Here is a 14,501-nt window from a genome sequence, read left to right on the forward strand (position 1 = left end):
GTCGATGGTAACCCCCAGGATGATGGTGGGGGATTCAGCGATGGTAATGCCATTGAATGTCAAGGGGCAATGATTAGATTCTCTCTTGTTGGAGATGGTCATTTCCTGGCACTTCTGTGGCACGAATATTACTTGCCACTTGTCAACCCAAGCCTGGATATCATGCAGGTCTTGCTGCATTTGGACAGAAAATGCTGGAAAAACTCAGCAGGTCTGGCAGCATCTGTGGAGAGAGAAACGGAGTTAACGTTTCAAGTCTGTCTGATTCTTCTTCAGAAGAAGGAGTCATGTGGACTGGAAGCATCAACTCTGTTTCTCTCTCCACAGATGTTGCCAGACCTGCTGAATTTTTCCAGCATTTTCTGTTTCTATTTCAGATTTCCAGCATCCACAGTACTTTGCTTTCATATATTATATTGCTGTATTTGGACATGGGTCTGCAATTTTTTAGTATCTGAGACGTCGCGAATGGTGCTGAACATTATGCAATCATCAGCGAGCATCCACACTTCTGACCTTATGATGGAAGGAAGGTCATTGATGAAGCAGCTGAAGATGGTTGGGCCTAGGACACTATCCTGAGGAACTCCTGTAGTGATGTCCTGGAGCTGGGATGATTGACCTCCAACAACCACATTCATCTTCCTTTGTGCTAGGTATGACTCCAACCAGTGGAGAATTTTCCGCCTGATTCCCATTGACTCCAGGTGACTGGGTTTGTCCAGCAACAAATGAGATCGGCTCACCCTCTGTTTATTTTATTCCTCCTTTTCTTTGGAAAGTAGCCTAGCTCCTAACGTGGAATCAAATGTACTCTGTAGGCAATTAAAGGGACAAATGCTTGAATAACTAATTTAAACTGCTAATAAAAGATTATAAGAAAAAGTCAAGGAAGAGAAATTTAACTCAACCCTTGTCCTTCTAGCATCGCCACTCACACAGCTCTGTATTTAGGTCTGTGTTATGTGTTACAATTTTTCTATTGCTACAAGTTGGGCAAAAATAATCCAGCTTCAACTCCACTTTTAAATGATAAATATTTCCATGACTCCAATTTTGCACCAGTCATTCTCTTCAGTGACAGCTATCCACAAAGTTTTTACGTGCTCTTGGGCTGTGCTTCTTCTAATCCAGCATCTGATCCAACTCAGTGCCCTCTAAATAGGACTTGTGGTATCTATGAGCAAGGTAGGAATTTGCAAGACTCTTCAATCAATCAGATTGAAGAATCTGCACTGAGACACACCAAGCCTAAGCCAGGAAGTATAAAGCAGCAAGAATAAGTTGGATTGAGGTCGTGTACATACATTAAAATAAAAATTAGTAAATACAGATAGGATTAAGAGAAAAATATTTTAAAAAGCACACAAAAGTAAGGAAAAACTACTTTAAAAAGAATCTTCAACACTAATTGACTTCTGAAAGAATGAGACTATACATTACAGGGTTGTTTGGCAGTAATTATTACATACTACAACATTAAAAATTCACTTGTTTCATAATGTACCAGCACTAACTCTTTCTGGAATCGTTGGTGGGGTAGTAATGGGCAAGTACCCCAAGTTTATGCAATTGATTTCAATGCTGAATATATTGGATAGGACAGTTACAGCACATCTTGTGGGAGAATGGGAGTATTTCTGACAGCAACTTCTGGATTTCTGTGTTCAATGCACATGTGCTAACACTAAGCTACTGCCTGATTAATGTCTGAATAACTTTAAGTGCTTTTAGCCTTCCATTATTCCTGTTGCAAAACATGTTTATCAAACTTATGAAAATCTGCACACACCTGTGAGTATTTTTCATGTTGTGATTTTTAAGAAGATATTGAGACAAAGGGAAATACTTATTTTACTATTTTACTGAGCATGAACCTTATAAATTTACAATACAGAAGGAAATTAATCAGTCCTTCTTATCTTTGACAGCATTACCGAACTGATCTCACTGGAGAAGGTATAGAGGATGTTGCAAGAACTGGAAAATTGCAGCAATGTGGAAGGATTGAATAGGCTGGGGTTGTTCTCCTTGGAACAGGGGAGGCTGAGGGGAGATTTGAATGGGGTGTACAAAAATGTGAGGGGCCTGGATAGAGTGGATGGGAAGGACCTATTTACTTTAGCAGAGAGGTCAGTAACGAAGGACAATAGATTTGAAGTGATTGGTAGAAAGATTATATCAGAGATGAGGAAAAGGTTTTTCACTCAGAGGGTTGTGGGATCTGGAACTCACTCCCTGAAAGGGTAGCAGAGGCAGAAACCCTCAACTCATTTAAAAGGTATCTGGATATACAGCTCAATTGCCAGCAGGGCTATGGACCAAATGGTGGAGATGGGATTAAGCTGGGTGGCTCGTTTTCTGGCTGGCACAAACATGATGGGCTAAGAGGCCTCTTTCTGGGCTGTGAACTTTCTGTGACCCTATGATTCATTGCCTGGCTGTTCCCTCATTTTTTTGCACCTTATTTTGTCTCCTATAGTTAGCATTTTTTTCCTTAAAAAGAGTGATAATTTCTTCTTCAAAATTTCCCTCATGGTCTACTAACAACTAATCTCTTCTCCCATTCTCTTCATTACTATTTTAAATTGATGAGCTTCTTAATGTTGACTTTTCAGCCAGCAAGAGTAGCCTTTACCTCTTCATCCTATCAAATCCATTAATGATTTGGAAACTAACAAGAAAAGAAAAATAAGTTCTTCTCCAACAGGTGTTTATATTTTAATCCAGAATTGGGGTGGGGAAACTAAATATATTAATTTGAGCAGCTAATTGATACACAATAAAATTAAAATTGAAACAGATATTTTAATTTTAAACAATTATAACCTTTTTAATGTGTTTTTAGAAATTTTCACAGTAATGCTGATGATGAGCAGATACAAACTTAAGCCTTCTAACTTCATAGTGTTTTCACAATTAAGTCGTTATAGTCTCTGTTTATTTCTGTGGAAAACACTAAATGTTACATGAAAGTTTCATTACTAGCACAGCATGATCCAGCTGGCTGCATTGGATTTTCAATTATGTCTATAATAATCAGTGGGACTCAGTTGTAGGTCAGGATATCACAAAGTTCAATTTAGCCGTTAATTTTCAAGGGTAGCTTTAGGCTGTAAACAACTTTTACTTAACATCATACTTAGCAGCATTTCTCTGATATCTCGTTCATGGTAACTTTATTTTCTGCAATGTTAAACAGGTTTCCAAATAGCTGTTTTCTCCTTACTGACATAGCATTGCTTGCTCTGGAGAGGTGGTTTCATCAACAGACAATAATGGATCAATGTTTAATAATGCTAGCTGAAGTATGCCACCAACAAAAGAGGAAACATTTTACCAATTGTGACTGGCATATAGTGTGCGTGCATGTGTAATCAAAAAATTGACTTCAAATACAGTCAGCAAAAGGCAGTGGGATGCCACGATCCGCGAACTAGAAGCAAAAAATGGAATATCTGTATGCAGAAGATATGAATCCCAGATAGTTTTTCAACACAGGATGTCAAATGCCCAATCCTTCATTGTGTAGTTTTAGAAAATGTACTCTTGTCCTTGATGGGCAAGGTAAGGTAATTTCTTTCCTGTGTGTGTGGCCTCCATAGTCAACTTCTAATTTAACAGGAACAAGTTTTGTTGCTTCATTATCTAAAAGCTTGACTAGACACAAGTTTTCATCCCCAGCAGCACATTTTCATGGATATTGGATACACTGTGACAAATGCATCTTTTATATTTTACCTTAAGTTAAAAATCAGCAAAAGTCAGTAAAATCAGTAAAATGACAAAGCTCTTCAGTAGGCCAATTACAGCTGTCACCATTGGGATAGGATGCAACCATGTCACAGAGCTGATAAATCAAGAGAATAATTCCAGTTGTTTCTTATTTTTCTGTGATGATTTTAATTCAAAGTGACAGAAATTAAGTTCATTTTTTAAAAATAAGGCCTGTGAAAATTTCTTTACATAAATCCATGGGCTGAGCTATTAGGTAAAATGTCCTTTACCAAACTAAGTCTTATCCAAAAATGCAATAATACCTTAAAGTTCAATGTCACTTTACAATAAAACCTGGAAAGTAGATATTGGGCTGCATAATATAGGGGTGGGGGTGGGGAACTGGGGGGAAGGCAGCTCACTCCACACCAACTCACCCACAGTCATGACACACTGCAAACAGATCAAATAGCCTGCCAGTGGGACTTCTACCTGACTGACAGCTCCAGCAGTCCCAACAGTGCCAAGACTGCGTTAGTGGACACTGCCAGGACTGCAAACAGATGCCATGGATCCCAGAGCAAGGTAAAGCCAGGGTCTTGGGTGAGAGGGCTTGGGCAGTTTAGGGAGGGGGCAGGGGGGCGGGGGGTGATAGGTTTTGATGAGCAGGTGGGTAGGAAGAAAAGGGGGTGAATTATGATAGGGGTCTGCCCCCTGACGCACAAAGGACACCCCCTGCAAATAGTACCTCCCCTTCCTTCCCACCATTTAATTAAAAATGTTACAGCTTGCCCACTCCTCCCGCCTGCCCACATCAACCATGTTGTGGCATGGGCAGTGTATTATCAGGGTCAATTAGCTTGTTAATCCTTGGTTATGTATTTAAAATATGGTGCGTGGGCTGCCGATTTCGGTGCACCTCGTGTGTTAAGAGGGTGAGCACGGAGATGGGTGGGAAGGAGGTGGTGTTGGCACCCGCCTAATTTAACTGTCCCCTCACCAAAAACATGCCTGGCAATGGTATGTAAAATCCAGTCTTAAATGTTTTATAGAATGAATAGGCATTAATAAAATGGATATTATCATGTACAATTCTGGCTACCATAATATAAAAAAATGGAGAGGAACTGGAGAGGGTCCGAAAGAAGATTTATAAGGAGGATACTGGAAATGCAGGCGTATAACTATCAGGAAAGATGAACAGGCAGGGTCTCTTTTCTCTTAAAAGAAGTAGGCGAGGAGCGGCCTAATAAAGCGTTTTAAAATTATGAAAGGTTTTGACAGAGTAGACACAGAGAGAGTGAGAAGAATTTTAAACTGATGGACCCTGCCAAAGCAGAGGGATTTATAGTGGGTCAGAACATTTTTGGCAGCTTCAGTGCGTTTTTCTGATGCTCCTTAACTGAGCCATGGCATGAACATCCCACTTGCAGGTTCTGCAGTCAGTGGGCAGGATGATGCATCGGATCTGTCAAAGGGAGGATTTTGGATTAATGGGACTTCAGAAGGGGTCAGAAAGGCTCAGCAGAACATGGGCCAGAATATTGCCATCAGTGTGCAGGGGCGGGCCCGACATGCCAATGCGCAAAATGATGCGTCCCGACGCCATCGCGCATCATTTAGATCTTTCATTCAGCGGGTGCATGCCAGAGGTGGCTGCGCACCTGCCGAACTATCAACGGCCTTTTAAGGCCTTTAAAAATACAATTAAAGTTGTGAACACCACTGCCTGTCCAACCTTAAGGTTGGCGGGCAGGCTAAGAGCCCAAGCGGCCTTCGCGTTTTTTAGGAAATCTCATTCACAAGCGGGATGAGGTTTCCTAAAGCTTTTATTAATTAAATGATAAAATTTTCCTAAATATAAAAAGATTTCCCAGCTGCGCGCGTGCACAAAGGAGCGCAGGCCCCGACACTCCCTCCTCCCCCTGCCCGCACTGGTAGCACTGAGTGCTACTGGCTGTGCCTCACACTGGGCAAGCCAATTAAGGCCCATGTTAAATGGTGGTGTGCAGCTGATCACGGGCGACAATCGGCTCCATGTCTGCCCCGCCCATTTCTGCCCAGCCCACCCGACACAGGTAAGCTTCTGACCATGGATTTTGAGGCAGAAGAAACCACAGGAATGGAGAGAAGATCCAGGAAGGCTGCTCCCCAGGTCTCACTCTTAACTGAGGTACTGCACTGGGATCTGAGGGACTACAGTGGGGTGGTCTTTCCTAAGGAGCTGAAGCCCCCACCAACCAAGCAGACATCAATGGATGAGGCTGAGGGAGTCAGCACTATAACATCCTTCTGTAGGCTCTTCAACCTGAAGTCAGGACTTCAGAAAGGCAATTAAGCTGAGTATCACAGTACTTTCAAGTTTCAAACCCAACATTCTGACTTCACCTTGCACAGCATTCCTCAAAAAAACGCACCTTGCAGCTTGACTCATTCCTTTCTCTCCAGGCACGTTTCATTCCCATTTGAGTAGCCAACACACAAATATACACACACACATCATATTGCCCTCTTGCACCCATCCGCCAGGGTCACTCTCCACAAATGCTGCCCATACAAGTCACAAATGACACTTACACTTCTCTGCTTTCTTTCCTTACAGGAGAAGAGATTGCACAACTTTGGGAAGAGGCAGAGGCCCAGGTGGGGTGGCCCTGCAGCGTGACCCAGCTTGACAACCACTGACAATGCTTGTCAACCTGGTCCACTGGAAAGAAAGTATTGTTCCAAGAGGCTGTAGATGTCAACAAAGATCTACTGTGAAAGCCTGAGCCTTCTGTGGCACTGGTACTCATACCACAGAGCTGATCCTCTGCATTTAAACTCTGTGTTGGGAGGCCTCGCCTCCTTGGAGCTAAATCTCCGTTTCCATCCTCTTTGCAATGTGGAGTGGCATCTGGCTCAAAAGAAGGCATCTGTTATTGTTGATGTTGCTGCTACCATTGTTACTGCTCCTCCTGTTCTTCATCAGAGGTGCAAAGTGCAGTTGCATAGGCTGCTCCCATGATGTGATGAAGTCTGACAGCGGGAAAGTTCAGCTGAAGGTGAGTGAAGTGCAAGGCAGGTGAAGTGATTTGAAAAAAATTCACCTGTAAAGCAGTGACAGTGAAGAAGTTCTGTGAAAAGCAACCTCTCGCCTGGTCCTGGCTGGAGATCTTCACTTTTATCGATCAAAGGATTCCCAACCTGTCAGTTTCGTTAAAGCTTTTCCTGCCCTGTGATCTCCTTGGTGACTCTCAGATGCCCTGATAGCTCGGAAAATAGTTCAGCTGGCTGTTAAAACCAGAATGCTTGGTTAAAACAGTATTTAGTTACCTTTCTGGAATATTTAAATTACTCACCTGACTGCTCCAAGGGGGTTCCCTGCTCACCCACCAGGATGAAACGTGGATGTGAGCAGGATGGTGTCAGGATCCCAACCCAACATTATTGTTAGGGGATTTAGCTCCCTGCAAAAACAAAAACCCTCTTTCCATTGCCTGTGAAAATTCTTCCAATATTTCCACTTGTGGGAAACAGCAAAACTATAGGCTATCATAATAAGGTAGTAAACAAGAAATCAAATAAGGAATTCAGTATTATGTATCTTATCCACATGGTGAAGGAGAGCAGAAATTTCCATTCTTATTCAGTTTTGGATTTATTCACATAGTGAAAATGGAAAGCGCCTAACTCTCCAATCTGCTACCAGTGTCAATGAATGTCTTTTTATATGCGCACACGTAATTACCCAATGACTACCCCACCTGTATATACTTAACCTTAATGAAGACTCATTTCTTAAACTAACACTGAAATAATATTCACAAACAATATGTCAAAACAAATTGAAGGAAGTTTTTTCCATATTCTCTGTAAAGCATCACATTGCAAAACATTCTCTTCCAGGATCCCCAATAATCTTTTGGCACAAGCACTCCTTTTCCTGAAACAATCTGATAATTAATGACTTGCATTAACTCATTTGATCCTTTTTTCTAATGTTTGTTTCATGCTAGCAAATTCAATTTTCAATCTATTTTTTCACTTAGACTGTTTGTCAAGTGAATGTTATCCCACAAGGAACCATTATAATGCTCAATGGGCAAACTATTTTCAGTACACCCCTTATATAGATTATATAGAATTTCCCCGAAAATATTTGACAAATAGTATCCCATATCCACTGCTTCCACAAGAGCCAGTGTTTCTGCAGCTAAAGTGCCTTTAACAACCTTTTTATTTATTTGCTTAGCTTCCCTAAATTCCCAAGCTAAAGGACAACATTTTCCATTTTCATTCACCAAAAATGTTATGAAATCCACTGCACTTGTATACCCACCAAGAAAACTGGCATGAGAAGCATCATTGAAAACAACTAATTACACATTATTTTGGTCACCCAAGATGGAAGCTTAATTATGCATTTCTCTATACTTAATTTTTAAAATGTTTTATTTGCTCTTAAAAATCTTCAACTTTAGGGTACTTCATCGCAGTACTTAGTTCCAATACTTTAAGGCTATCATCTGTTCTTGTCTGACTGCATAAATAATTCCACTGACCAATCAAGCTTCATGACTGCTCTGTTTCATGTGAAATCATGTTTATGTGATGGCCTAGTGTGATTAACCATGATAGGACTAACACTCACTAAATAAAATTACTGATTCAAAGTTACTCCAGGCCTATTCTGCTTAAAAGTCCCCAAAGCCTGGTTTCCAATCTTAAATTCAACTTTAATCTTATTAATAACACGTTTCTCAAATTCCACAGTACCACCCCACAAGAAATCATCAACATGCTTTGTAAAGATGCTTGAAAGTTTCCCTTTTTGATACCAATAAAACATTGCAGGAGCTGTTTTTAGTTGAGCAGCTTACTTTCAGCAAAACATCTCACCAAAAATACTGCAATCTCGAGGCATCATTCAGGCAATAAACATACTTGTTTAATTTCCATAGTTTCTCTTTTGCATTGGTTGCCTCTTTTGGTTATTTCAGAAACACTTCTCTGAAAGTTTTCACCCTGCGGAAATATTGGCTGGGATTTTCTGGCCCCATAGTAGCAGGACCTACCATGGGAGATTCGGCGGCACAGCCAAAAGTCCACTGACCGGATGATCCCGATGGCAGGTGGGGCGGAAAATCCCATCCATAGCTTTTATGTCAATTCATCTATACTGTCATAATTATGTGGCCAAAAGGGCTAAAAAGACTTTCAGGATTACTTTTTCTGCTATGTTAGAGTCCATTCTAACATCTGTATTGACCAGTTACTCTTCAAAACCCTGATCTACTCACTTTAGCCTTATGAGTCCTAACTGCAAGGACCTTTTCCGTACAAATCCATCTATGTGACAAGGCTGGTATGCCTCTATCTAAATATCAGAATAAACACCAAATCCCTTCCAACCCTCTAATTTCTTTTGTTTGCTTCTCTTATTGCTTTTCTCTCCAGTTTATTGGCAGCCACCTAAACCCCATAGTCATGAATACTTCTGCTTCTAGTCCTATCTCAAGAGTGTTCTGTAGCCCACCTTTCTTTGTGTAATCTTTATTCAAGCTGCAGCCTGTACTTGCACTTTGATGTCTTCGGGACTACTACTGAAAGATCTCTTTCTTGCATGGTTGGAGACTCTTTCTCCGCTACGTGAACATTTTCTCATGGAAGGGTCGCTCTCAGGCGCACTATTAGAACTTGCATTTTGCTTTCTTACTTTCTATTCTTTTACCACATTCTGCCAGTCCAAAGACCTCAGTTCTTGACCATCATCTTGAATATGTAACCGGTACTTAAACTTGCCAGTAGCTTTTCCTACACATCCCACAATTCTTGCACCCCTCCATTTACTGGACCTTTCTGGAACATACGTCACTTTAGGTAGTTGGCCTTTGGATGTGAGTGCCTTTTACTGTGCATTTTGATCACTCAGCCTTCCATTATTCAGTCCATGATCAATTGCATTCTATTTCTCAAGACTGTCATTGCAAGCCACATGTGTATGAGAGTTACAGGATGCCCCATCACTTTTTATCAGCTGTTCAGAATCTGAGTGTTTGTAATCAATCCTGATTAACCATGAGGGATGAGCCTTAATAGTTTGATTACCACTGTTTTACCATCACATCCTATCACCTTACTAGGACCTTTTCATTCCTATGGCCCTCTTTTTTAAAAAAAACACCATATACACAGAATTAAAGTCTATCTTGGATGGTCTTATGCATGCCTCAGAGCTCTCCAAATTTCTCCAAGCCCTCAGTCTTAATGAAAGCCTCCCGCCCTTCATGTAAAGCATTCAAATGTGAAGAAAAATTGAACTAATCATAGTCCTCTCTAGGGCAGGGGGACTGTTGCCTACCACAGAGGGTATATTGGGGTTCCTCCCAGAGACCAATTGGTAAGGACTATATCCTCCAACCATCTGAAGCAAATTCATTGCATGAACCACCAATGCCAGTGTAGTTGTCAACTTGCAGTTTGGTTGATCTGCTAAGATTTTATGCAGCATTTCATCTATCCTATCATGATTCCTTTCACAGAGTCCATTGCTGAAAGGAGTTTTAGATGTGATATGCATAACTACAATGTTCATGTTTTCACGCATGTCTCTAAACTTATCATGAACAACAGTTCTACTCAGAACTTGGTTGTATGGCAGAATTTTCAGGTCGGCGGGCGGCCGCGATTGGCGGGCCTGGGAGCAGCTGGGGAACAGGCCACCACTTACGATTGGCCCCTGACCGCGATTTCACACTGGCTGGCCATCTTGAAAGGCACGCTGAAAGGCTCAGCACTGCTGGGGTGGAGGCAGGAAAAGGGCAAGCGCTGAAGTCAGTGTGGGTGTGGGGGAACGCAAAATGAAAGCTCCTTGAAGGCAGAAAGCTGCCCTAGGGGACTGATGAATTTAAAATGAATAAAGACAGAATTTAAAATCCAGAAAAAATATCCATGCATTAGGATGAGTGGACGTTATAAAAATTCTGTGCGTATTTTTGTTTTAGTTTAATTACGGAAACCTTATCAATTGCCCATAAGGTTGGACGGCAGCAAAAAATCCCTGTTAATTGATACTTTAATGACCTTAAGCAGCCTCTTAATTGTCGGCAGGCATGCTGCCGACTCTTGCGTGCGCCTACCAATGGAAATATCGTGCAAGTGCGCAATGATATCGGGACACCTGCCCGACGTCATCGTGCGCTATTTCATGCTTGAGCGTGTCAGGCGCACACCTGCATGCTAAGAAGAAAATTCTGCTCTGTCAGAAATTGATATATTCCAAAATTATATAGTTTTTCTAGAAACAACCCCAACTCTGCAAGTTTTTTTTAAACAAATGGCATTGTCTATAAATAATTAGGCTGATGATTTCTGAGGCAAATGTTTCAGCTTTTAGTGCTAAATCCTGATGTGTTTGACAGTTCTAGACTAATTAGAAGAGGTGCTTAGATACTGTGTGCCAACACCTTATTGTTTTAAAATCATATCTTTTACACTAAAAGGATATGTTATGATCTTGAATCTCATAAATGTTCAGTGTAGTGTGTCTCTGGTTCTGGCGTAACCAGTGAGATGTAATTACCGTACACTAAGCATTCAAACACTTTTAACATTTTAAAGTTCAATTAGGTGACCCCTCAATCTTCTAACTTCAAAAGATTGCAATCCAAGTTTATGCGACCTCATGATTTAACCCTGTAAACCCGGGTATCATTGCTGTATATCAGTGCAATATTTCCTTAAAAGCCTGAGGTGCTTAGAACTGAAATTTCCAGCAACTGATTAATGTAGTATATTTTTTAAAAATAATACTTCTTTTAAATGACAATTTACTTAGTAGATAGATAAAACCAAACAATTAAGAGTTTAGTTGCTGGAATTATAGCAAGGAACATTTTTCAATGACCTATTTATAAAACAGTGTCTGCCCCTAGAGCACTGTGAATGGCCATCATTAAGTCATTCTGCCAAGTCTACTTTGCTTTCCAGTTAAGAAACACCAAACTCTGTGCAGCATGCCTAAATGTAGCTGCACAATGCTCTTGTGTATATTTTGAAATGTACACTACAAAGAGCTAGATTAGAGGGGAGGAAGTTGTCCTTCAGTTATATACAGAATTGGTCAGACCGCCATCTGGGGTACTGTGTTCAGTTCTGAGCACCTCAGGCTTTTAAGGAAATATTGCATTGAAACACTGCAATGATTCCTGGGTTTACAGGGTTAAATCACGAGGTCGCATAAACTTGGATTGTAATCTCCTGAGGTTAGAAGATTGAGGGGTCATCTAATTGAACTTTAAAATGTTTAAAGTGTTTGAATGGGCATACAGAGATAAAATTATGTCCTATTTATGGGGAGAGGTGTGGTGGAGGGAGTTCAGAATGAGGGGACATCATCTTAAAATAAGAACCAGATGATAGATCAGGGTGAACACTTTTTCACACAAAGGTCAGTAGAAATCTTAAATTATTTTTCCCTAGGAGAATAAATTGACATTGGTCAGGCTGTAGAAATAATGGAAGAACTGTGCCTCCATGTTCAGTCTGGGTCCACTTCTGCTCTCAGTATATATAAACATGATTTAGGCTTGGGTATAACAGAACAAAGAGTGTTGTTGGAACATGGGATGCTTTGCTACGGCAATGGTTGAGGCAGAAATTGTTGCATCTTTCAAGGCAAGATTAGATAAAAATTTCAAACAGAGGTAAAATGTAAGGGTGTGAGATTAATTTTGGACTGCTCTCGCAAAGAACCAGCACAGTTATGATGGCTGGATGGCCTCCTTCGGGGCTGTAAACTTCTATGATTCAACAGATATACTTTAATTGATGTGAAATTACCAAACCATGATACAGAAACTGTTTTGCAGCAATGAAACACATGTATAAATGCACCAGAATGTCAATAACACTGTTCATCAGTAATATCTTGGACATTCTGGAAAACAATTGAAGCTTTGTAAAAGCTTTGACAGCTGCACACAATTTTGAAAAGGGCAAATCACACCGCTTATTGCCCAATCTGCATGCCTATACTTGAGAAAGATTTGAACTTAAACTAGGTTATTAAAACATAATTTATTTTCAACTACTGCAAGGAGCAAGGTTACTGAGATTAATAAACCTTTTTTGAGTTGACCATCAATCATGAGATTTAGGTTTGTCATTGCTTATGCTTATTATAAAAATGTGAAACATGCATATCTTCAATACAATGACTTAAGTGGTGGCGCTCTGTCATTAACACAAGGAATTGAAGCCAATGAAACATATTTCAACATTAATATATGTCTTTGTTAACATTATTCATTAATTTTTTTGTAAACAACTCTTTGAAATGATTAATCTGTAACAATTTCTGACTTGTCAAGTGTAACAAATTCTTCGTGTGCCAAAACAGGTCACAAAAAATCATTTGTTTTTTTGTTAATAAATTCTGTTAAATTATTCATCGCTTGAATTGAAAGTGCCGAATAATTACTCTGCGGCAGTAAATCAGATGAAAAGTTGACTTGCATGGCAAGGAGTGTTATCCAAGGCTAAACATGTGGATTGTAATGAGGATTGATTTTTACTTGAAATTATTACCTTCTTTTCAACATTCTATAAATCTTTGCAGTCCTAGTCGTCTGTTTGTTGTTTTAGCATGCCAGGCATGTTTTTCCAATATAAATGTAACTAATATTCCAGCACAACAGTTCAAAATCAATCTTTTATTTTTAAATCTTAAAAACTTGTAATTTCTTCTAATGACCATGTCTCCTTCATAGGATATGCAATAATTTGAGATAATTGGTGAATATTTACAAGACTGGCAAATGCTTCCAAGGGGTCCTGAAATGAATGTTTGGTATGGTGGAAGGGTTTCCCAAAATAAAGGCAAATATGGTTAACCTGCTTCAAAGTACAGATTGACATGAAGTATGAAGATAAGAGAAAATGTTTCACAGTCAATTAGTTAACTTTACCAATCCCCTGAACAAATTTATTTCACAGGACAAAAGATGAGCAATGCCTTCTAGATGCAACATGATACAATGAATAGACCACTAAGGTAACACTTTGTGCATTTCAAACTATTCCAAATTATAAGAGGAAATTTGACAAAGCTTGAAATCATACTAAATTCCTGTTTCAAACACTTACAGATCTGTTGGATCTACTGATCATTGGAAAGGGTGGTGAGGTTGTGAGTTGGGGCGGTGGTGTTGGAGACAGCCTGGAGAACAAAGGCTGAGATAAGGACAAGAAGGGTCTTGGCTCAGAAGAGGAGGAGGTAGAATCAGAATGGCTGAAGCAGGTTTAACAAGGATCAGAAAACACTGGGGAGAGTTATTTATAGATTCCCAACAGTAACTATATCATTGGACAGAATATTAATAAGAAATAGGAGGAACTTCTAACAAAAGCAATGCAATACTCATGAGAGGAATTGAATCTTCATACATACATTGAATGGACAAATCAAATCACCAAAAATAGTTTGGAAGATGAGCTTATGGATGCATTTAAGACAGTTTTCTATAACAACAAATTGTGGAATCAACCAAAGAGGCAATTTTAGATCTTGCTTTGTGTCACAGGGTTAATTAGTAATCTCTTGTAAGAGATCCTCTGGAAAGGAATGATCATAGTATGATAAATTTCACACAGATTTTGAGGGTGATGTATGCAAGTCCAAAGCAAAGCAAAGCTTAAATAAAGGTAATTACGTAGGTATGAGGTGCAAATTGGCAAAGGTCAATTGGGAAATTAGATTAAAAGATACAATATTAGATGAACATAGTAGGGAACAATTATAC

General features: G+C 39.9%; 1 protein-coding gene across 2 annotated transcripts in view; it reads right to left on the reverse strand.

The window, feature by feature from the left end:
* Positions 1–14,501, reverse strand: part of LOC121280339 (contactin-4-like) — a 1,234,817-nt gene that overhangs the window by 1,058,306 nt on the left and 162,010 nt on the right. The gene's annotated exons all lie outside the window — the stretch shown is intronic.

Source organism: Carcharodon carcharias, chromosome 7 (assembly GCF_017639515.1).
Source record: "Carcharodon carcharias isolate sCarCar2 chromosome 7, sCarCar2.pri, whole genome shotgun sequence".
NCBI lineage: Eukaryota > Metazoa > Chordata > Chondrichthyes > Lamniformes > Lamnidae > Carcharodon > Carcharodon carcharias.